The sequence below is a fragment of the Rana temporaria genome, chromosome 6, assembly GCF_905171775.1.
Source record: "Rana temporaria chromosome 6, aRanTem1.1, whole genome shotgun sequence".
In the NCBI taxonomy this organism is placed as follows: Eukaryota; Metazoa; Chordata; class Amphibia; order Anura; family Ranidae; genus Rana; species Rana temporaria.
Genome location: NC_053494.1, coordinates 187269522 through 187293148, shown reverse-complemented (window position 1 = coordinate 187293148; position 23627 = coordinate 187269522). Strand labels below are relative to the sequence as shown.

At 44.5% G+C, this 23627-nt stretch overlaps 1 protein-coding gene across 2 annotated transcripts in view; it reads right to left on the bottom strand.

The window, feature by feature from the left end:
- The window catches only part of CACNB4 (calcium voltage-gated channel auxiliary subunit beta 4), a 197798-nt gene that overhangs the window by 118861 nt on the left and 55310 nt on the right, over window positions 1–23627 (bottom strand). The gene's annotated exons all lie outside the window — the stretch shown is intronic.

Genomic DNA, 23627 nt, shown 5'->3' with positions numbered 1-23627 from the left:
GCCTGTCGGATCTAATGGTTATCTATGCGTAACTGATTCTAAGAATCAGTCTCATAGATACGACGGCCCAGATTAGGACTTACGACGGTGCACATGGCGTTTGCGTCGTCGTAAGCCCTTTCAGAATCTGGGCCTGTATATCTTAACCACTTAACCCCCGGACCATATTGCTGGTCAAAGACCAGAGCACATTTTGTGATTCGGCACTGCGTCACTTTAAATGACAATTGCGCAGTCGTGCGACGTGGCTCCCAAACAAAATTGGCGTCCTTTTTTTCCCACAAATAGAGCTTTCTTTTGTTGGTATTTTATCACCTCTGCGTTTTTTAATTTTTGCGCTATAAACAAAAATAGAGCGACAATTTTGAAAAAAAATTATCTCTTTTACTTTTTACCATAATAAATATCCCCCAAAAATATAAAAAAAAAATATTTTTTTCCTCAGTTTAGGCGGATACGTATTCTTCTACATATTTTTCGTAAAAAAAAAATCGCAATAAGCGTTTATTGATTGGTTTGCGCAAAAGTTATAGCGTTTACAAATTAGGGGGCAGTTTTATGGCATTTTTATAATTGTTTTAAATTTTTTACTAGTAATGGCGGCGATCAGCGATTTTTTTCGGTACTGCGTACATTATGGCGGACACTTCGGACACTTTTGACACATTTTTGGGACCATTGGCATTTTTATAGTGATCAGTGCTATAAAAATGCATTGATTACTATAAAAATGCCACTGGCAGGGAAGGGGTTAACACTAGGGGGCGGGGAAGGGGTTAAGTATGTTACCTGGGTGTGTTCTAACTGTAGGGGGAGGGTGGGACTGACTAGGGGAAATGACTGATTGCTGTTCATACATTGTATGAACAGACGGTCAGGCATTTCTCCCCTGACAGGACCGGGAGCACGGCACACGCACGGGAGTCAGGGACGAGCGGAGGGGGGGTGCGCACGCCCCTATTGGCTGCTGGGCGAGGTGATGTATAGCTACGTGCTCTCGCCCAGCAGAGCCGACCTCATATGTGTTTCTAACTGTAGGGGGCGGGGCTGGACGTGTGACGTCATTGATCACCTTTCCCTATATCAGGGAACAGGCGATCAATGACAGCGCCACAGTGAAGAACGGGGAAGCTGTGTTTACACACAGCTCTCCCCGTTCTTCAGCTCCAGGGACCGATCACGGGACTCCGGCGGCGATCGGGCCCCGCGGCCGCGGTCACGGAGCTTCGGACCGGGTGCTTGTGCCCAGCCATGCCATTCTGTCGACGTATATGTGCAGGAGGCAATCCTTAAGTGGTTAATAATAATCCTGGATGGCCTGGCTCGCACTGTGCACAGGTGAGCATTCATGTTGGGACAGGAAAGGGCCATCCCCAAACTGTTCCCACAAAGTTGGGAGCATGAAATTGTCCAAAATGTCTTGGTATGCTGACACCTTGAGGTCTCATGCACACTGGACGTTTTTACAGCTGCTGTTTTTGGCTTCAGACGTTGTTACTACAGTTAATAAACTTTCCAGCATGTTATCCTATGTGTCCATGCAGTACACCCCTCCCATTTTTTTAAAATGTTTTATTCTATCTTTTCACACACTGAAGAAACGACACTTTGCTACAATGTAAAAGTAGTGAGTGTACAGCTTGAATGACCGTGTACATTTTTCTGTCCCCTCAAAATAACTCAACACACAGCCATTAATGTCTAAACCGCTGGCAACAAAAGTGAGTACACCCCTAAGTGAAAATGTCCAAATTGTGCCCAATTAGCCATTTTCCCTCCCCGGTGTCATGTGACTCGTTAGTGTTACAAGGTCTCAGAAACGTACGTCCGCCCGGCGCATTTTTTTACGTCGTTTACGTTAGGCTTTTTCCGGCGTAAAGTTACCCCTGCTATATGAGGGGTACCCTATGTTAAGTATGGACGTCGGGCCAGCGTCGTATTTTCCATCGATTACGTCGTTTGCGTAAGTCGTTCGCGAATAGGGCTGGGCGTAATTTACGTTCACGGTCCAGCTAGACCCATCCTGGTTGTCCTTGAAAGCAACCAACAACTTACCCATCATGATGAACGGAGTCACTTGGGTGAAGGTACAAATATTTGACCAAGTAGTGGAGCGATTAGTGGTGTCCTCGGTACACATAGTTTTAGGCATGAACATCCTAAACTACTTAGATGTGCCCCACTTGCTCTGTGCCCCCCACCCCAAAGCACCTTGTGCCCATGTTGATGGGGACAAGGGCCTCTTCCCGACAACCCTAGGGCTGTGATTATCGGGGTCTTTTTTTTGGTGCCTTGTTTTTGCCAAGCGATTTCCACTGTTTTATCATTGTTGTAAAGTTGTCAATGCTAAAGACAGCATCTGTCAAAGGGAGGGGAGGTACAGTTTGGCCTCCCTGAAGGGAGTGTGGAGGACAGGAGGAACTTGCTTCTTAGCCCTCCGTAGGGGTCATCAGATGGGCAGCTGTCTGATTGGACGATGCTGTCTCAGATGATCTGCATTAAATTAGCCTCAGAACCTGTGCAATTCATATGCGTTTAAAGGGATGAGGTGGCAACCCTGGCTACAACTCCTTGTTGCATCACTGCCTGCAAGCCGCCTCCTCTGACAGGTGCTGTCGGCATGCGAGTGGCGCTCTCCGGAAGGGCTGCATAGTTCTCTGTGAGTGCCATTACCAGTTCACCGCTTCCGCCTAGACTCTGTACTGTGTTATTGGAACTTTCATGTTAAAACGACTTCATTGCAACATGGATCTCCATGCGATTTCTTTCATTCAACCTACAGGCAAGAAATCTGTGGGCATGGTCAACTTCATTTTGGTTTAAGCAAACTGATTAACTCGTTAACAAATTAGATACTTGCCACACACGGAAGTGTTTTTTTGTTGGTGACAAGTCTTCTATGGAATAATACAAGGGTTCGTCAAAAAGTTTCCGAACTTCTTTTTAACTCTATTAAATATAAAAAAGTGTGGAACCTTTTTGAAGACCCCTCGTACATTTATTAAAGGGGTTGTAGCGGTTGGGCTTTTATTTTCTAAATAGGTTCCTTTAAGCTAGTGCATTGTTGGTTCACTTACCTTTTCCTTCCATTTCTCTTCTAAATGTTTGTGTAGCGCCCCCTTACTTTCAGTATGGGTACTACGCTAAAGTTAGTGGGAAATGGGAGAGTTATTTTGCTCCCATTCGTAACTTGCTAAATTGTGGGCTGCTGTCATTTCTGAACTGTCCTGTAGGTCAGTCTGCGCTCCAGGGGTGTTGTCACCACCCCTGGTCGACAGGTGGCGCTAGAGAGGTTCTGGCAGAGCCGCTTTTCCCCAGCAGCCAATTAGAGGAGTTTTCCCTCGCAGAGCATGCTGGGGGAGAGTATATCTGTGGCAGACGCCATTTTTCTTGTCCTTCGCGGGTTCCAGGTGCGGCACCCACCTTCAGGGTGTGCGCATCCAACGGACCCCGGTGATGGCCTACCAGGCCAGGGTCGCATTTTACACGGAGTTCCATGTTCCTGAGAGGGGCCCCAGTGACTTACTGGGTTCCCAATTTTGTTGAGGACATCCCAGGCAGGATGCCATTCGATGGGGGGGTCGGCTTGAGGAGAACCCGAGGGCAGGTTGTCCGACAGAGCTTGAACGAACCATCGGGGATCTGGTGACCGGAATGTTGACAGGTACACTATTGCTGTCATCCGGTGACCTATGCTTGGTCTACTGGGAGGATTCGCTCAATTTAAATTTGTCCATTTAGCTCATTCAAGTAATTGGCCTGTGGCAGAGGCCTGTTCCTCCCAAAGACCTAGAGTGACACTTCGGCTGCCAGACTTGTGGCGTGGGTCTGTCCGGGGGCACTTCGCCCATTCTGGCTAGAGTGGCGGCGGATTGCAGTTGATGCTGCTGAGAGCAGGATTGCTCGGTTCATGTCCAGGCCTGATACTGCAGAGTTCTCTCTTGCTTCATTGACCTTTTCTCCTCATTTGATGTTGGTGTTGGCCATGTTGGGCCTGGAGGTGGAGCGTTTGAAGGCCTTTATTCGCTGACTGGACATTCGCTCACTGCTCTACTCGTCAGATACACCCCTAGACAACACTGAAGTAACTTGATATGCCGATCCCAACAACAACCAGCGGCTCCTTCGGGGGTAGCGATACATTTGTTTTCTTTGTTTGAATTTCTCACTTCCTGTTTCTCCTCAGTAAGCTTTCCACCATCATCCAAGCGGTGAATAGTCATTTAGAACAGGTTACTGAGGAGGAACAGGAAGTGAGAAATTCAGACAAAGAAACCAAAGAAAAAAAAACATTTAGAAGGGAAATGTAGGGAAAAGGTAAGTGAACCAGCAATGCACTAGCTTAACCACTTCCCGACCGCCGCATGTAAATGTACGTCCACAGAATGGCACGTACAGGCACATGGGCGTACATGTACGTCCCCGCCTTCTAGCGGGTGGGGGGTCCGATCGGGACCCCCTCCGCTACATGCGGCGGTCGGGTTCCCTCGGGGAGCGATCCGGGACGACGGCGCGGGTATTTGTTTATAGCCGCTCCGTCGCGATTGCTCCCCGGAGCTGAAGAACGGGGAGAGCCGTGTGTAAACACGGCTTCCCCGTGCTTCACTGTGGCGGTGTATCGATCGAGTGATCCCTTATATAAGGGAGACTCGATCGATGACATCAGTCCTACAGCCACACCCCCCTACAGTTGTAAACACACACTAGGTGAACCCTAACTCCTACAGCGCCCCCTGTGGTTAACTCCCAAACTGCAACTGTCATTTTCACAATAAACAATGCAATTTAAATGCATTTTTTGCTGTGAAAATGACAATGGTCCCAAAAATGTGTCAAAATTGTCCGAAGTGTCCGCCATAATGTCGCAGTCACAAAAAAATCGCTGATCGCCGCCATTAGTAGTAAAAAAATAATAATTAATAAAAATGCAATAAAACTATCCCCTATTTTGTAAACGCTATAAATTTTGCGCAAACCAATCGATAAACGCTTATTGCGATTTTTTTACTAAAAATAGGTCGAAGAATACGTATCGGCCTAAACTGAGGGAAAAATTTTTTTTAGATATGTTTTTGGGCGATATTTATTATAACAAAAAGTAAAAAATATTGCATTTTTTTCAAAATTGTCGCTCTATTTTTGTTTATAGCGCAAAAAATAAAAACCGCAGAGGTGATCAAATACCACCAAAAGAAATCTCTATTTGTGGGGAAAAAAGGACGCCAATTTTGTTTGGGAGCCACGTTGCACGACCGTGCAATTGTCTGTTAAAGCAACGCAGTGCCGAATCGCAAAACCTGCATTTAGCTGCCTAAAGGTCCGGGGCTTAAGTGGTTAAAGGAACCTATTTAGAAAATAAAAAACGCACCTTTACAACCCCTTTGAATTGATCTATAGACCTAAATCAAGGGGCGGTTGTGGATAAATGGGGATTATGGGTTTTTGGCCAAAAGAGGGGACAGCTGAGAGCAATGCACATCCACCATCAATAACCAGCTAAACATCTCATTGCCCCCCTCTTCCCCCATTGTCCAAACTCCGGCTCTCAGCTGACAGAAACAGCAATTATAGCGCCACGGATATCCTTCTATTGATTACATTGTTTTTCACAGGCTCCAGCTTAAGGTATAATTGAAGTCGGGACCAATTAACTTTATGAGACCATAAAATGACTTTTTAGAAACATTTGTCATTTTTCTTCCCAGCACATTCATTTACTTGTAGCAGCCGCATAAACTTTCGCCAGCGTCTGCTGTGACGTGGCGAGCCTTGAATGTAAGCGCTGCTCATTTTTCTCCAATTTTGTCAATATCGGGCTCGTTTCAGATAGACTTTGACAAATTGGATGGAGAAAAGCAGAGCAGGGGTAGAAATCGCAGGTATTTAAAGGAGGACACCAGTCTAATAGAAAACTGGGGTCGTGTATTAGAATGAGGAGCTCTTGAAGTTATTGAATGGGACCCATTATTACAATCATATCTTTCCAGTACAAATCACCAAGATGCTAAAATCCAGAAGATTTGTGACACCCTCCCCCACGTAGATTAAAGCTAGAATCCACACAAACAGCTACATACACAATAAGCTCCATTACCTGTCAAAGGATACATAATTCTTGCTATCCTGTCCTGAAATTTGCACACCTCTGCAACACAGCACATTCCAGTGTTGCCAAACTACCAGATTGAAATTTACTGGAACGACACCTGAAATTTACTGGCACAGCCACGTTTTTACTGGCATTTCACAAAAGTTACTAAAATTAAATTTTAGGTGCAAATTTCAGTATTTAGGCTACAAACAAGAACGCTAGGCAAATAGCAAGGCAGATATTAAGGTAAAAAAACATATTTTTGTTACTTTCGATATAATAAGGACAAATTTAGTCACATCACCCCCCTGCCTCCATCCCCCTCTGCCACCAACACACCCTGCCTTCACCCCCCTCTGCGGTGCCACAATCTCCCCCTGCCTCCAATCTCCCCAAGACCCCCTGCCTCCAATCACCCCGTCTCCATCGTCACCTGCCTACATCCCCCTCTGCGGTGCCACCAACAACCCCCGTCTCCATCCCCCACCCTCTGCGGTGCCACCATCCCCCTCTGCAGTGCCACCAACACCCTCTGCCTCCAATCACCCCCTGCCACTAACACCCCCTGCCTCTATCCCCCTCTGCGGTGCCACTGCAGCCACCATCACCACTTGCCTCCAATTTCCATGCGCAGTTCCAAGCCGAACCGATCTCGGCTATTTTTACTGGCACATTCCCTCAACCACGGACATTTACGAACGGGGAAAAAAGTTCCTGTTTTTACGAACTGTCTGTAAAAATACGGACGGTTGGCAACACTGGCACATTCCCATCTGGCAGGATACCAGACCTGCTTTTTCCATCCTACAGTCATGTAATACTTACAGGTCTTGTCCCTCCCCCATTCTCTACATTTGTCCCTTCCCCTACTTGTGACTGGATAGTGAGAAGCGAAGCAGCACAGCGATAAGCCAATAGGGGAGATTTACTGGTGCAGCTGTGCATAGTAATCAATCAGCTTTTAAGTTTTGCTTGTTCAATTAAAGTGGTTGTAAACAGATTAACTACTTGCCGACCTGCCGCCGTCATTCTACGGCGGAAGGTTGGCTCTCCTGCGTGAGAGCCCGTCATACTACGTCGGCTCTCTCGCAAGCTACCAGGGGCGCGCGTGCGACCCCCGCTTGCCCCCGACTGTAAACACACAGCTCCCGGTCCTGTCAGAGGGGGAAACGCTGATCCTCTGTTCATACAATGTATGGACAGAAGATCAGTGATTTCCCGTAGTTAGGCCACCCCCCCACAGTAAGAACACACCCAGGGACATACTTAACCCCTTCCCCGCCCCCTAGTGTTAACCCCTTCACTGCCAGTGGTATTTTTATAGTAATCCAATGCATTTTTATAGCACTGATCGCTATAAAAATGCCAATGGTCCCAAAAATGTGTCAAAAGTGTCCGAAGTGTCCGCCATAATGTCGCAGTACCAAAAAAAATCGCTGATCGCCGCCATTATTAGTAAAAAAAATATTAATAAAAATGCCATAAAAATACCCCCTATTTTGTAAACGCTATAACTTTTGCGCAAACCAATCAATAAATGCTTATTACGATTTTTTTTAACGAAAAATATGTAGAAGAATACGTATCGGCCTAAACTGAGGAAAAAAAGAGTTTTTTTATATATTTTTGGGGGATATTTATTACAGCAAAAGGTAAACAAATATTTGTTTTTTTCAAAATTGTCGCTCTATTTTTGTTTATAGCGCAAAAACTAAAAACCACAGAGGTGATCAAATACCACCAAAAGAAAGCTCTATTTGTGGGAAAAAGAGGACGCCAATTTTGTTTGGGAGCCACGTCGCGCAATTGTCAGTTAAAGCGACGCAGTGCCGAATCGCAAAAAGTACTCTGGTCTTTGACCAGCAATATGGTCCAGGGGTTAAGTGGTTAAGGCTTACCTGTAGGTGCTTGAAATATCTCCCAAACCTGCACGGTCTAGGAGATATTTGCAAATCGCTGTACGGCGATTTCTTCTGCACATGCGCCGGAGTTCGAAAGGGCACGCTGTGCCGTTTCTAACTCGGGTCAAGCCAAAACCTTTTTTCTTCATATTGGATAAAGTACAGTGCCTTGAAAAAGTATAAGTCGCTAAAGCCGCCGACATTCTTCTCTTTAAAGTGAGCCTGTCAGTGTAGAAAGTGACCTTTATATATATTTATAATTATATATATAATTATAAATGTTATTATTATTATTATTATTATTATTAAAGGACCCAGGGGTCCCCAGGGCCCCGGATGGCAACCCCCCTTTTTTTTATAAAAAAAAATAAAAAATGTTATATTATTTTATTTCTTTTTTTTTCTATTTATTTCTGATATATATATATATATATATATATATATATATATATATATATATATATATATATATATATATATATATATATATATTATATTATATATGAAATCGTGTGTACGCGGCATAAGGCTCCGCTGAGAATACAGCATGGCTTGGGTAGCAATTCTATGTCATCTATTTATTTATTTTTTAAAGTGGAGTTATCCTTTAAAGACAGGGATCAGCAGAGCAGCCAATCAGCTAGTATTTTAACCACTTGTCTACTTGCCACATGGGTCCCCAGGGCCCCATGTGGCAAACACCCTTTTTTATTTTTTTTATAAATGTTTATTTTTTTATTTTTGTTTATATATAATTAAAGGGCCCAGAGGTCACCAGGGCCCTGGATGGCAACCCCCCCCCTTTTTTTTTTATAAATGTTTATTTTTTTTATATATTTTTTTATTTTATTTTTTATTAAAGGGCCCAGAGGTTTCTTTTTTTTTTTTTTTTATTAAAGGGCCCAGAGGTCCCGGATGGCAACCCCCCTTTTTTTGTAATTTATTTTTATAAAAAAAAAAAATTATTAAAGGGCCCAGAGGTCCCCAGGGCCCCGGATGGCTACACCCTTTTTTTAATATATATTTTTCTTGTTAAGGGCCCCCCCGCTTCTCAATTTGCGGCAGCCCCCCCGCTTCTCAATTTCAGGTGGCAGCATCCCCCCCGGTTCTCTGCTCCAGGGGGCCCATGCCTGAAGCTGTGTAAGGGGCCCCATAATTAAAGGACCCAAAGGTCCCCAGGGCCCCGGATGGCAACCCCCCTTTTTTTTATAATTTTTTTTTTTTTATATTATTTTATTTCTTTTTTTATTATTTATTTATTTTATATATATATATATATATATATATATATATATATATATATATATATATATATATATATAAATATATATATATATATATATACACACACACACATAAATATATATATATTTTTTTTTATTAAGGGGCTCAGAGGTCCCCAGGGCCCCATGTGGCAAACACCCTTTTTAAATTTTTTTATAAATGTCTTTATTTTTTCATTTTGTTTATATATATATTTTTTTTTCTTTTTAATTAATTAAAGGACCCAGAGGTCCCCAGGGCCCTGGACGGCAACCCCCCCCCCCTTTTTCTTTTATAAATGTTTATTTTTTTATATATTTTTTTATTTTATTTTTATTAAAGGGCCCAGAGGTCCCGGATGGCAACCCCCCCTTTTTTTATATATATATTTTTTTTTTATATTATTTTATTTCTTTTTTTTATTATTTATTTATTTTATATATATCTATATATATCTATATATATATATACACACACACACACACACACACACACACACACACACACACACACACACACACACACACATAAATATATATATATATTTTTTTTTATTAAGGGGCTCAGAGGTCCCCAGGGCCCCATGTGGCAAACACCCTTTTTAATTTTTTTTATAAATGTTTTTATTTTTGTTTATATATATATTTTTTTCTTTTTAATTAAAGGACCCAGAGGTCCCCAGGGCCCTGGACGGCAACCCCCCCCCCTTTTTTTTATTTTTATAAATGTTTATTTTTTTATATATTTTTTTATTTTATTTTTATTAAATTTATTCTTGTTAAGGGCCCCCCCGCTTCTCAATTTGCGGCAGCCCCCCCGCTTCTCAATTTCAGGCGGCAGCATCCCCCCCCCCGGTTCTCTGCTCCAGGGGGCCCATGCCTGAAGCTGTGTAAGGGGCCCCATAATTCCTGATGGCGGCCCTGGCCCTATGGATGACCAGCGTTTATCCATATCCAGGTCACTGCCCATAGTGTGGACGAGGCCTGAAACAGGAGGGAACCCGAGTCTCAGCGCAGCCTACGCAGCCCAGATTCTGCCATCATCACATTTCAGTGTGACTGCGATTCACAGTTTCACAGTAAAATTAAAATGAAGTTAATGCAAGGTCTCGTTATCCATTCTCTAGCTGTTACCAGAATATTCCTTTTGTACCTGGTGGGTAATGATGTCTTTATCTGTAGCTATTAATAGACCGGACCAGAGCTTTCTGTTCTGTCTACAGCCAAAATATGAAATCAGGAGCAGACGCATGAATACTGATAAGTCGCTAAAGCCGCCGACATTCTTCTTTTTAAAGTGAGCCTGTCAGTGTAGAAAGTGACCTTTAAAGCTGGACATACATAGATCGGAACCTGGGCAGTTCAGCAGGGACCCGCTGAATTTTCAGTCCATGTATGGGCGCCCTGGTTGTACAGAAGTCTATCTACTGAACTTCTATACAACCAGCCTGTCTGCTTTCAATACAGAAGTCATTTTGCAAGTTGCCTCTCAAGACGCCTTGAGATCGCCTTGCCGAGTCGCCCCCAATGTCGTGCCGCCTGTGTGTGAACCGGCTCTTATTGCGATTTTTTTTTTACCAAAAATGTGTAGAAGAATACGCATCAGCCTAAACTGAGGAGAAACATTGTATATATATATATATATATATTTTTTTTTTTAAAGGATTTTTATTATAGCAAAAATATTTTTTTTTTCAAAATTGTCTCTCTTTTTTTGTTTATAGCGCAAAAATTTTTAACCGCAGAGGTGATGAAATACCACCAAAAGAAAGCACGACCGTGCAATTGTCAGTTAAAGCGACGCAGTGCCGAATCGCAAAAAATGGCACGGTCATTGGGCACCCAAATCTTCTGGGGCTGAAGTGCTTAAGGGTGAGTGTAATGATTATTACTGGGTCTTTTTTTTGGGGAGGGGGGGGGGGGGTTTGCTGAGACATGATGCCCTACAAACTGCCAACCCTATCCTATGCCCTCCTAACCCCCTGTACACTTCCCTACTGACAGTTATACACTCCTCTGCTAACTTTGCATCCTCTGCCCCCCCCCCCCCCCACATTTTTTTACTGCACCCCAAATTACACAGGCTAGATCTGGCCCTGTATTTTAGGGTCCCCATCAGAGTCCCCCCCTTACCTCAGAAGTGTGGCTGTTGGGCGGTAAGAAATCTGGGCTGGATATGACCCCCTTAGTCTGAAGACCCCTACATTAGAGTATAGGTGCATTTTCGTGAAAAAAGGACTTGGGTGACAGATGTGACCCTTAACCACTTGAGATCCGCGCTATGGTCGAAAGACGTCCACAGCGCGGCTCTCAAGTGCCGGGTGGACGTCCCTGGACGTCCTGTTGTTGTTCCCTGTGCGTGCCGCTGGGGGCGCGCAGCGGGGAAACAACGTGCCCGGCGCATCGCTCGGGAGGAGACCGATCTGTGTCTCTTTACATAGGGACACAGCATCGGTCACCTCCCCCAGTCATCCCCCTCCCCCCACACAGTAAGAACACAATGAGGGAATACATTTAACCCCTTCCTCACCCCCTAGTGTTAACCCCTTCACTGCCAGTCACATTTATACAGTAATTAGTGCATTTTTATAGCACTGATCGCTGTATAAATGTGAATGGTCCCAAAATTGTGTCAAAAGTGTCCGATACGCCCGCCGCAATATCGCAGCCCTGACAAAAAAAAAATCGCAAATCGCCGCCATTACAAGTAAAAAAAAAAAATCATAAATCTATCCCCCATTTTGTAGGCGCTATAACTTTTGCGCAAACCAGTCGCTTATTGCGATTTTTTTTTTTTTTTTTACAAAAATACGTCGAAAAATACGTATCGGCCTTAACTGAGAAAAATTTTTTTTTTTTTTTATTGGGATATTTATTATAGCAACAAGTAAAAAATATATATTTTTTTTTTAAATTGTCGCTCTTTTTTTGTTTATAGCGCAGAAAATAAAAACCGCAGAGGTGATCAAATACCACCAAAATAAAGCTCTATTTGTGGGGAAAAAAGGACGCCAATTTTGTTTGGGAGCCACGTCGCACGACCGCGCAAATGTCAGTTAAAGCGACGCAGTGCCGGAAGCTGAAATTTCGCCTGGGCACAAAGGGGGTTTATGTGCCCAGTAAGCAAGTGGTTAAAAACAAGTCGGCGTTTCTCATATTTCTGCCCAGACATACTCCCCTTACATTGTTTCTTCGATATTTTTCTTCCCATATTGTATTCACAAAGCCCAGCTGTAATATGGAGGATTTCAGCTGCAGACTGAATCTTCTCTCACGATTGGCGCTCCCCATATTTGCAGCGACGGAGGAGCCGTAGTCTCACTTCTGTTATAAGGCTGACACCAGAGCATTGACTGTTGATAAGACTTCAAAGAAGCACGGTTTCTTGGTAGTATAATTAACGCAGACTTCACATGAATATTTAATAACAGTGAGCACTGGAACACTCACACTTCACATAAACATACTTAAGGGTCAATTCACTAAGATGCACGCTCTATTTTTACTGCGATCATTATTTCACCTCGCAGTATGTCTCAGCAAAATTCATAACATAAATATCACATATGTGCGGAATTATTATTATCATTATTTAAAGTTGAACTCCTGGCAAACATCTAATTACATAAATTAAATCTAAACTCCAGGCGTTTTTTTTTTTTAGTTTTTTTATTGCATAGCAACATTGGTCCAGCTTGGACCAATGGAAGTACACAAAGTCCATATCTGGGGGGCCGCTGGGGGAGCGGAGAACCACTGAAGAGTCACAGCCACTACAGTGACGGCTGCGATCTTCTAGTGAACAAAGTGAACACAGGGGGGCGCTCACGTGGCACAGCCCCTATTTACAGATCATAGTCAAAGAAGAAGGAAAGGGAGAGGACAGAGGCGGCTGGTGCGCCAATTTTTTTTTGGGGGGACGCAAACTGAAAAAAAAAACACATCAATTGCAGCCACTGTGCTCATCAAATGCAGCTACTGTGCCCATCAATTGCCACCACTGTGCCATAAAATGCAGCTACTGTGCCCATCAAATGCAGCTACCATGCCATCAAACACAGCCACTGTGCCCATCAAACGCAGCCACTGTGCCCATCAGTTGCCGCCACTGTGCCATCAAATACAGCCACTGTGCCCATCAAACACAGCCACTGTGCCCATCAAACACAGCCACTGTACCCATAAATTGCTGTCACTGTGCCATCAAACGCAGCTACTGTACCCATCAATTGCCGCCACTGTGCCCATCAATTGCCACAACTGTGCCCATCAATTGCCGCCACTGTGCCCATCAATAGCCGTCAGTGTGCCCATCAATTGCCGTCAGTGTGCCCATCAATTGCTGCCAGTGTGCTCATCAATTGCTGCTACTGTGCCCATCAATTGCTGCCAGTGTGCCCATCAATTGCTGCCACTGTGCCCATCAATTGCTGCCACTGTGCCCATCAATTGCTGCCACTGTGCCCATCAATTGCCGCTACTGTGTTCATCAATTGCTGCCAGTGTGCTCATCAATTGCTGCTACTGTGCCCATCAATTGCTGTCAGTGTGCCCATCAATTGCCAATACTGTGCCCATCAATTGCTACTACTGTGCCCATCAATTTCTGACACTGTGCCCATCAATTGCTGCCAGTGTGCCCATAAATTGCCGCTACTCTGCCCATCAAATGCTGCCAGTGTGCATCCCCCGCCCACCCGGCACTTACCTGTCTCGGTGGGGCAGCGGGTAGCGGCAGCGATGTCCTCCACGCTCCTTGATGTCTTCTCCCATCTTCTCTTCCCAACCTCTATGATTGGACACCTGATAGGTGTCCAATCACAGCACCTGTCGTTTCAGCTGACAGGAAACAGACCCGAGCACCTGATTCGCTTTCCTAACGCAACAATGAGTGAACTGCGAGCACCCACCATGGTGCCCACTGTTCACCTTTGTGGATGCCTATTAGAGCCTATGGCTCTAATCGGGTGCTTCCAAAAAAGACCCTGCAGCTGTAATTCAGAATTACAAAAATGGGCCAGGCACCTGAATAGGGGGTGGCAGCGGCGACCATAGATAGATTCATGCAATGCATGAATTCATTTATGGTGATAGACAGGTGGCTGGAGAGAGGAGGCTGCACCCTGTGCACCCCTTTATGGACGCACCGCCAATGGGGAGGAGCTGGGTCAGCACAGCGTGTAATTAGACACTCCCAGCAGGGGATTGGACTGTGATGTGTAAGACGAGGGAGCAAGGGGGGTTACATATACCAAGCCTTAGTTTGTTGGGGTGCCCTTCAAAATGAATGGCACTGCAATGCATGTTACAGTATGTGCAGCCCGGGAGTGAAAATCGGTTCTAAAAGGTAACATGGCCAAAAATATGGGGGCTGATATTGTTGACTTGTCCTAAAAATACTAGCTGCTTGGCTATCATGTAAGGAAAGACTGAAAAATGACATGTGTCAAAAAAAAAAAAAGCAAAAATAAATACAAATTGAAAGAAATCAAAATAAATGTATTACAAAATACAAATTAAAGACCTTGCGTCTTGCGAACCTGAGAATGACTCAAAGGAAAGCAAAGAAAATTCTAACATTTGATCCAATTTTTTGAATCCCCAAAATGCAAAAGGATGCTCCCTGGAACAACAACCCACAGTGTTGGGTATTTAAATATTGATAACCAATTATTTTTTGTGCATGTAGAAGTACATTTAGGGGTAGATTCACGTAGATCCGCGTATATTTGCGGCGGCATAACGTATCCTATTTATGTTACGCCTCCGCAACTTAGACGGGCAAGTGCTGTATTCTCAAAGCACTTGCTCCGTAAGTTGCGGCGGCGTAGCGTAAATCGGCCGGCATAAACCCGCCTAATTCAAATGTAGGGCAGGGGGGCATGTTTTATGTTAATGTCCTGTGACCCGACGTGATTGACGTTTTTGCCGTCCATGGAATTTCCCAGTGTGCATTGCTCCTAATACGCCGCAAGGACGTCATTGGTTTCGACGTGAACGTAAATTACGTCCAGCCCCATTCACGGACGACTTACGCAAACGACGTAACTTTTTCAAATTTCGACACGGGAACGACGGCCATACCTTACGCCACCATATAGCAGGGGAAACTATACGTCGGGAAAAGCCTAACGTAAACGGCGTAACTGTACTGCATCAGCCGTGCGTACGTTCGTGAATTTGCGTATCTAGCTGATTTACATATTTCGACGCATAAATGAGCGTACACGCCCCTAGCGGCCAGCGTAAATATGCTGTTACGATCTGACGGCGTAAGAGACTTACGCCTGTCGGATCTAAGGGAAATCTATGCGTAACTGATTCTAAGATATAGGCGCATAGATACGACGGCGCAAGTCAGAGATACGACGGCGTATCTGGAGATACGCCGTCGTATCTCCACTGAGAATCTGGCCCTTAGATTATAATTTTTTTAAGCAATCTAATGAGTAAGCTAGAACCTAATGCCTGTGAAAGACCATTTCACATTTTCACAGCTCTTACTGTGAAGAAGCCCTTCTGTATGTGAAGGTTAATGTTCTTTTCCCCCAGCTACGAAGAGTGCCCCCTTGTGTTTTGTATTGACCTTAACGTGAACAACTTTACATCAATTTTACTATAGAGATCATTTCTATATTTACATAAAAAAATAATATTTTAGTTCAAATCAGAAATATCAGCAAAGAGTGCCATCCAACATGACACAAGGCATAGACATTCGGGAAAAAAATGGGCAAAACAGTCAACAATATAACATAAGAATCCTGATTCAGAAACCTTATGTCGAAAACTACATACAATGTATAAACAAAATGGCTTGCACTACCAATAAATAGATCAAAAGAAGCATCATCGTTAAGGATGAGCCAAACACCCTCCCATTCGGTTCGCACACCAGAACCTTCGAACGGACCGACCGTTCGCGCGAACATTTAGAACCCCATTGACGTCTATGGGACTCGAACGTTCGAATTCAAAAGTGCTCATTTTAAAGCCCAATATGCAAGTTATTGTCGTAAAACTTCTTTGAGAACCCGGGTCTTGCCCCAGGTAACATGTATCAATGGATACGGTTGTTTTTTTTGGAGCAGTGATTTTAATGATGCTTAAATAAAAAAATAAAAAAATACTTTAAATATCGTACCTGCTGGGTGTCTATAGTATGCCTGTGAAGTGGCACGTGTTTAGAACTGTCCCTGCACAAAATGAGATTACTATAAGAAAAAAGTAATTTAAAACTGCTTGTGGCTTTAATGTAATGTCTGGTCCCTGAAAATCATTGAGAAAAATAGCACAGACACAGACAGTACACACACCACGTAGTTTTAGGTGCACACTGCAGAGGACACGGGCAATACACCATGTGAGAATACTGCAGCTAGCACAATCACCTGCCTGCCAGTAAATTAGGAAGAACTGATCTAGCTGAACTATACAGTGTTTAAATATATATACACAACACCTGGGATGCATATATATCCTCTACACACTGTGGGCCAGATTCACAAAGAGTTACGCCGGCGTATCAGTAGATACACCAACGTAAATCGGAATCTAAGCCCGTCGTATGTTTAAGTGTATTCTCAAACTGAGATACACTTAAACCTACCTAAGATACGACGGCCTGGGTGCAATATTTCTGCTGGCCGCTAGGTGGCGCTTTCATTGAGTTTGGCGTAGAATATGCAAATGAGTAGATACGCCGATTCACGAACGTACACTTGCCCTTCGCAGTAAAGATACGCCGTTTCCGTAAGAGGTATGCCGGCGTAAAGATAAAGCTGCCCCCTAGGTGGCATAGCCAATGTTAAGTATGGCCGTCGTTCCCGCGTCGAAATTTTACGTCGTTTGCGTAAGTCGTCCGTAAATGGGGCTGGATGTAATTTACGTTCACGTCGAAACCAATACGTCCTTGCGGCGTACTTTGCCGCAATGCACACTGGGATATGTACACGGACGGCGCATGTACACGGGTCACCATTCATTTAAATAAAACACGCCCCCCTCATCCTCATTTGAATTACGCGCGCTTACGTCGGCCTCATTTTCGCTACGCTGCCGTAACTTAGGAGGCAAGTGCTTTGAGACTACAGCACTTGCCTCTCTGACTTAAGGTGGCGTAGCGTAAATAGGATACGCCGCCTCAAAGAGTAACTTTAACTGACCAGCCTGCCTGCTCTATCTACCTACTAAAAATGACACTCTCTCTCTCTCTCTCTTTTAACCACCGCAACACACTACACAAGGCCGACCTGCAGGCGGCCTTTTATAGTGTGGGGTGTGTACTAAACCCCCTGAGCCATAATTGGCCAAAGCCACCCTGGCTTTGGCCAATTATGGCACTCTGTTTTTTGCAAGCTGTGATTGGCCAAGCATGCGGGTCATAGTGCATGCTTGGCTAATCATCAGCCAGCAATGCACTGCAATGCCGCAGTAAATTATGGGCTGTGAAACGTAAATCGAATTTGGCGCGAACGGCCCAAAACGTTCGTAATTCGACAAACGATCGAACATACGATGTTCGAGTCGAACATGAGTTCGACTTGAATACGAAGCTCATCCCTAATCATCGTTAAAGTGTAAATACACCCACAACAGTGAAATCTGTCTGTATATGCAGAATAGTATGCTTGTTATACTCTGTGCAACATAAAGGAGAAGGAGTTTGGCTGGGCTTGACCTATGGATCACCGGAGTGCATTTTGTTTTGCACTCCTGTGACCCGTTTTCAGCAAAGAGCGGTCTGAAGTCCGCTCTGTGCTGACATCACAGAAATCAGTCCAGGCACCCAGTTATCCCGACCACGGAGTCTGGATCCGCCAGGTGCCTTGACTGCCACTCGTCTCAGGCTCTCAGCGAGCCGCTAAGAGCCTGAGAAGGCCACTCCCCGCCCCTCCACAGCTCATCGCTCCAGTGAGGAGGGAGCAGAGAGGAGAGCTGATTGTCAGCCAGCAGCTCTCTGCTCGGGGATCTGTGAGAACCAAGCCATTAGCGGTGTTCGATGGCTCGGTTCTCAGTGCAGAGGCGCCGGGGGACAGATGCAGGTAAGTATGAAACTGAAAAAAAAAAATGTTACTTCTCTTTTAAGCGATAAATCCTCTGCATTGTGTAAAAAGGCTCTTTGATCCTGTATGCACAGATCCTCCTTCAGGGTCTCTCTGGGCATGTCCAGATAAGCCACAGTCAGAGTAGTAAAGCTGCACATGCTCAGTTTGGTCTCTATTGCTGGACATAACATTTCTTTGTTGAGCTGAGATTTCCAGGTCACATGATATTGACATCACACATTCGGGTGTGTATACAGATCCTAAATGACAGCCCAGTCCCTCCCTCCTCCTCCGTGCCAAGTAACTAAAAAAGAACACAGTGGGTGGGATGTCACATCTTGATTGATGGATGATCTGCCTCCCAGACAGCATGAGGACACAGACTATAATGGAAATCTCCTCCTACCTGAACACTCAGCACTCAGGCAAACCCTGCAGTTTATCACGTGACTGTGGTATCCAGGTCAGCCAAAAAGATTGTGACGTTGGTGAAGCGCAATATATATCTTGGGTCATGGTTAATGAAAAACTGACCAGTTTCCATAAAGATAAACAAGCTAGGTTTGACAAGGTGTGGAACCCTTTGATTGCGTACCTCAGAGCTCCATAGATGTTGAGAAATGGTGTGGATGGAGGTCACCAACTCAGGTCTTTACCCTTTCTTTCCTTTTGTCAACCCCCCCTTTTTTTTTCCTTCCATTATTGTTTTGGTTATGCATTTTAAAGAATCTATAATTGGATGCTGACAGGAGACAATGACAATGACAGGCCTCTGCAGAGGCGCATTGCGGGCGGTATTAACCCTTTATCGGCCGCTAGCGGGGGTTAATACTGCACCGCTAGTGGCCGAATCCCGCGGCAATTCCGACGGTATATCGCCGCTATCTTTAGCGGCGCTATACCGCCACCACGCCTCCCGCCCCAGTGTGAAAGGGGCCAAAAACAGGGCATATTTTTTTCTTTCTTCTGGATGGATCATTCAAAGTTGAACTTCGCGATAAGCAAATATTGTCCAAACGCCAAGAGGCATGTGTATTCTTACTTAAATCTCGACAGATCTTTGCAGTTATCCCATGTGAAACTTTTCCTCTGTAATAAAGACCACTTATTGCTGCTTTCTCTCCTTGTGCAATGTGACTGGTCTCGTCCCCACCCCTCCTGTAGTTTTCTATAGCAGGCCTGTAGTGAGTGGAGCCTGCTAGGCCCCTCCCACAGCTCTGCACGGCTAATAACGGGGTTTGCAAAGGCATTTGATGCACACAAATACAGTATTTCAATGAAAGTTTTTGTGCTTGGAGTGCAGCTTTAAATGCAGAGAAAAAGGCAGAGATGTATAGCTATTCGCAGATGACGGAATTCGGAGCTTTGCTTGAATCCTGCTTTCATACAACAAAGAAAGGGACTCTTTATTTCTGTATGACAATATGTCTAAGGAGGAAAAAAAGGACTCTGTTGAAAAGCAAGTCAGATGTGTGGGGGAGACACAGTGACATGACTCACCGCTCCTCTGTCTTTAGGCTGTTCAGTTTCTATGCAGGTTTCACCTTCTTTACAAAACATCTCATCGTAACTGCAGGAGACGCTGGTTCTGCAGACAACGCGGACGTGCAGTGGCACCAATCGGGTACTATGACCTTTACAGAGGAGCTGCAGGAACCCAACTCAATCATACAGACTTGCAAAAAAAAAAAAAAAAAAAATGTATGCATTTTTTTTTTTGTTTTTTGCACCACCAACAATTAAAAACTAAGGGGGTAATCCACAAAGACCCGGCGCAACGTAACTTTTGGCATTTAAGTTACACCACCGCAAAATCTCTAAGTAAGTGCCCGATCCACAAAGCACTTACCTAGAAATTTTGAGCGGTGTAACTTAAATCCGGCCTGCGCAAGGCGTTCCTAATTTAATGGGGCGAGTCCCATTTAAATTAGGCGCGCTCCCGCGCCGGACGTACTGCGCATGCTCCCGACGTCATTTTCCCGACGTGCTTTGCGCGGTTTTACGTTACGCCGAGTTTTGTGAATCGCGCCGGGTAAAAAAAGTTGCGTCGAAAAAAAAAAAAGATACGGCGGGGAAAAAAAAAGATACGGCGGGAAAAAAAAAGTTAAAAAAAAAAAAATGACAGCGTCGCGGGAAAGAAGGGACTACTTTTACATGGTGTACTAACTTTACACCTTGTAAAAGCAGCCCTAATTTTGCGTTTGCAAACTAATACTTACGGAGAAAAAACGAAGCGTAAAAGCTTCGTGGATCTCCGTAAGTGCTAATTTGCATACCGAAGCGGCATTTCGACGAGAAATGCCCCCAGCGGCGGATGCGGTAATAAGTCCCTTACACATGTCGGATCTTCTGCCTATCTATGAGAAACTAATTCTGTGGATCAGTTCCAAAGATAGAAACAGGGATACGACGGCGTATCAGTAGATACGCCGGCGTATCCCTTTTGTGGATTACCCCCTAAAAGTGACACATTTATCCACCCAACTGCTTTGCAAATTGAATTAAACTCTAAGGGCCAGATTCACGTACAATTGCGGCGGCGTAACGTATAGCATTTACGTTACACCGCCGCAAGTTTTACGGGCAAGTGCTTGATTCACAAAGCACTTGCCTGTAAAGTTGCGGCGGCTTAGTGTAAATCCCTCCGGTGCAAGCCCGCCTAATTCAAATGGGGCGTGGATCATTTAAATTAGGCGCGTCCCCGCGCCGAACGTACTGCACATGCTCCGTTTTGAAATTTCCCGCCGTGCTTTGCACGAAATGACGTCGCACCGACGTAATTTTTTGATCGTCGACGTGAGTTACGTCTTTTCCTATTCACGGACGACTTACGCAAAAAAAAAAAAAAAATTTGACGCATGGAACGACGGCCATACTTTAAAATGGCACGTCTATCTATACGCCAAGAAATAGCAGCTTTAACTATACGCCGGGAAAAGCCGACTAGCGACGACGTAAGAGAATGCGACGGCCGCGCGTACCTTCGTGAATCGCCGGAAAAAGCTAATTAGCATACCCGACGCGGAAAACGACGCAAACTCCACCCAGCGGGCGCCGAAGTATTACACCTACGATCCGAAGGCGTACAAAGCCGTACGCCTGTCGGATCGAAGCCAGAAGCCGTCGTATCTTGGTTTGAGGATTCAAACTAAAGATACGACGCGGCAAATTTGAAAATGCGCCGGAGTATCAGTAGATACGCCGGCGTACTTCTTCTGTGAATCTGGCCCTAAAAATACAGGCCCGGATTCAGATAGATTCGTCTATGTGCGGGCATAACATATCTCAGATACGTTACGCCACCGTAACTTTGGGCGCAAGTTCCGTATGCAGAAAGAACTTGCGCCCTTAGTTACGGCGGCGTAACGTATGTGTGGCGGCGTAAGCCCGCCTAATTCAAATGGGGATGTTGTGGGCGTGTTTTATTTAAATTTCACTTGACCCAGCGTATTTTACGTTTTTTGTGAATGGCGCATGCGCTGTTCGTGAAAGAATCCCAGTGCGCATGCTCGAAATTACGCCGCAAAGCCTCATTGGTTTCAACGTGAACGTAACTTACGCAAAGCCCTTTTCGCGAACGACTTACGCAAACGACGTAAAATTTTCAAAACTCGGCGCGGGAACGCCGCCCATACTTAACATTAGCTACGCCTCATATAGCAGGGGTAACTTTACGCCGGAAAAAGCCTAATGTAAACAACGTAAAAAAATGCACCGGCGGAACGTACGTTTCTGAATCGGCGTAAATACCCAATTAGCATATTTCTCGCGTAACTATATGGAAGCGCCACCTAGCGGCCAGCGTAAATATGCAGCCTAAGATACGACAGTGTAAGACACTTACGCCGTTCGGATCTTAGGGAAATCTATGCGTAACTGATTCTGGCGCATAGATACGACGGCCCGCACTCAGAGATACAACGTCGTATCTCGTATCTGAATCCGGCCCACAAATTCTAGGGAGGTAGTAATTTTTGGCAGAAGACACGTGAAGTATTTTCTGCAAAAAAATAAACTACTTCCTCTTTCACTAGTAATTTTTTTTCTGTATAAACTGTACGCCGCATGCGCCATGCAGTGTACACCCTCCACTCATCCCCAGCATCTGTATTTGCTTTCGTGTTTCAGGTTACATTAAAGTGGATGTAAACCCAGATTTTTTTATTTAATTTTTTTGCTGTTACAATGTAGGAGTATAAGATTTCCTATCATCTGTGCCCAGACTTGTCACAAAGAGTTAATCCAGCTCTGAGCAATCCTCTTTTCTTTTTTCAGTGAGATAAACAGACAAACAGGAGAAAAGGTGACAGGTAAGGATACATGCAGGAGGCATCTATAGCCTTATAGATCAGCACTATGGCCGTAGTTTAGAAAGGATGAGAGCGGCTTTACATCCACTTTAACAATTATTGGCACTAAAAGTGCGACTAGTTAATTTTAGGTGTAAAAAAGGTGGCCATATATAATCTGATTGTACAATTTCTGTACAATCTCCTTTATATTTAGCAAACCTACATAATAGGAGGACACACCTATCTATCCAATCAGGCAGGCCCTTGCACTACATACCCTGTTTCTCCGAAAATAAGCCCTACCCCGAAAATAAGACCTAGCGTGAGGTTCTGGGATGGCTGCAATATAAGCCCTACCCCAAAAATAAGCCCTAGTTAAAGTCCTTGTAAAAACATATAATCCGTTCTGTAAAAAGATTATATATTGTGCAGTGTGTCTCCCTTTTGTAACTGTAACGTTATTGTGGAAAATACCTTATTTACAGCACTGCTGGGCGCTCACGTGACCCGCCAGAGCTCTTCTCCTCTCCTCCCGGCTGATGTCAGCTGTTTTTTTTTTTATAAAACTTTATTAAGCCCCTACCCACTGCAGTACTCAGAGTGGGGCTGACGTCATTGGGGATCTTGGCCCCTCCCTCTGCACTATTTGGAGTAGGAAAGAAGAGCTCCAGCGGGTCACGTGAGCGGCAAGCAACACTGTAAATAATTTATTTTCCACAATAATGTTACACAAGGAGACACACTGCACATGATATTATCTTTTTACAGAACGGATTACATAATTTCATAAGGTCTTTAAACAAAGGTTTATTTTTGGGATTACAGAATTTCACAATGCTGACTCCAGAGCTGACAGGGGGAGAAACTTTTTTGTACATACCATAAATAAATAAGACATCCCCTGAAAATAAGCCCTAGTGTGTTTTTTGTAGCCAGAATTAATATAAGACCCGGTCTTATTTTCGGGGAAACACGGTAGTTGATGGCAGATCTAAAGGAAATTGTACAGTGCTGGTCCGTTGCCTGCTGGGAGC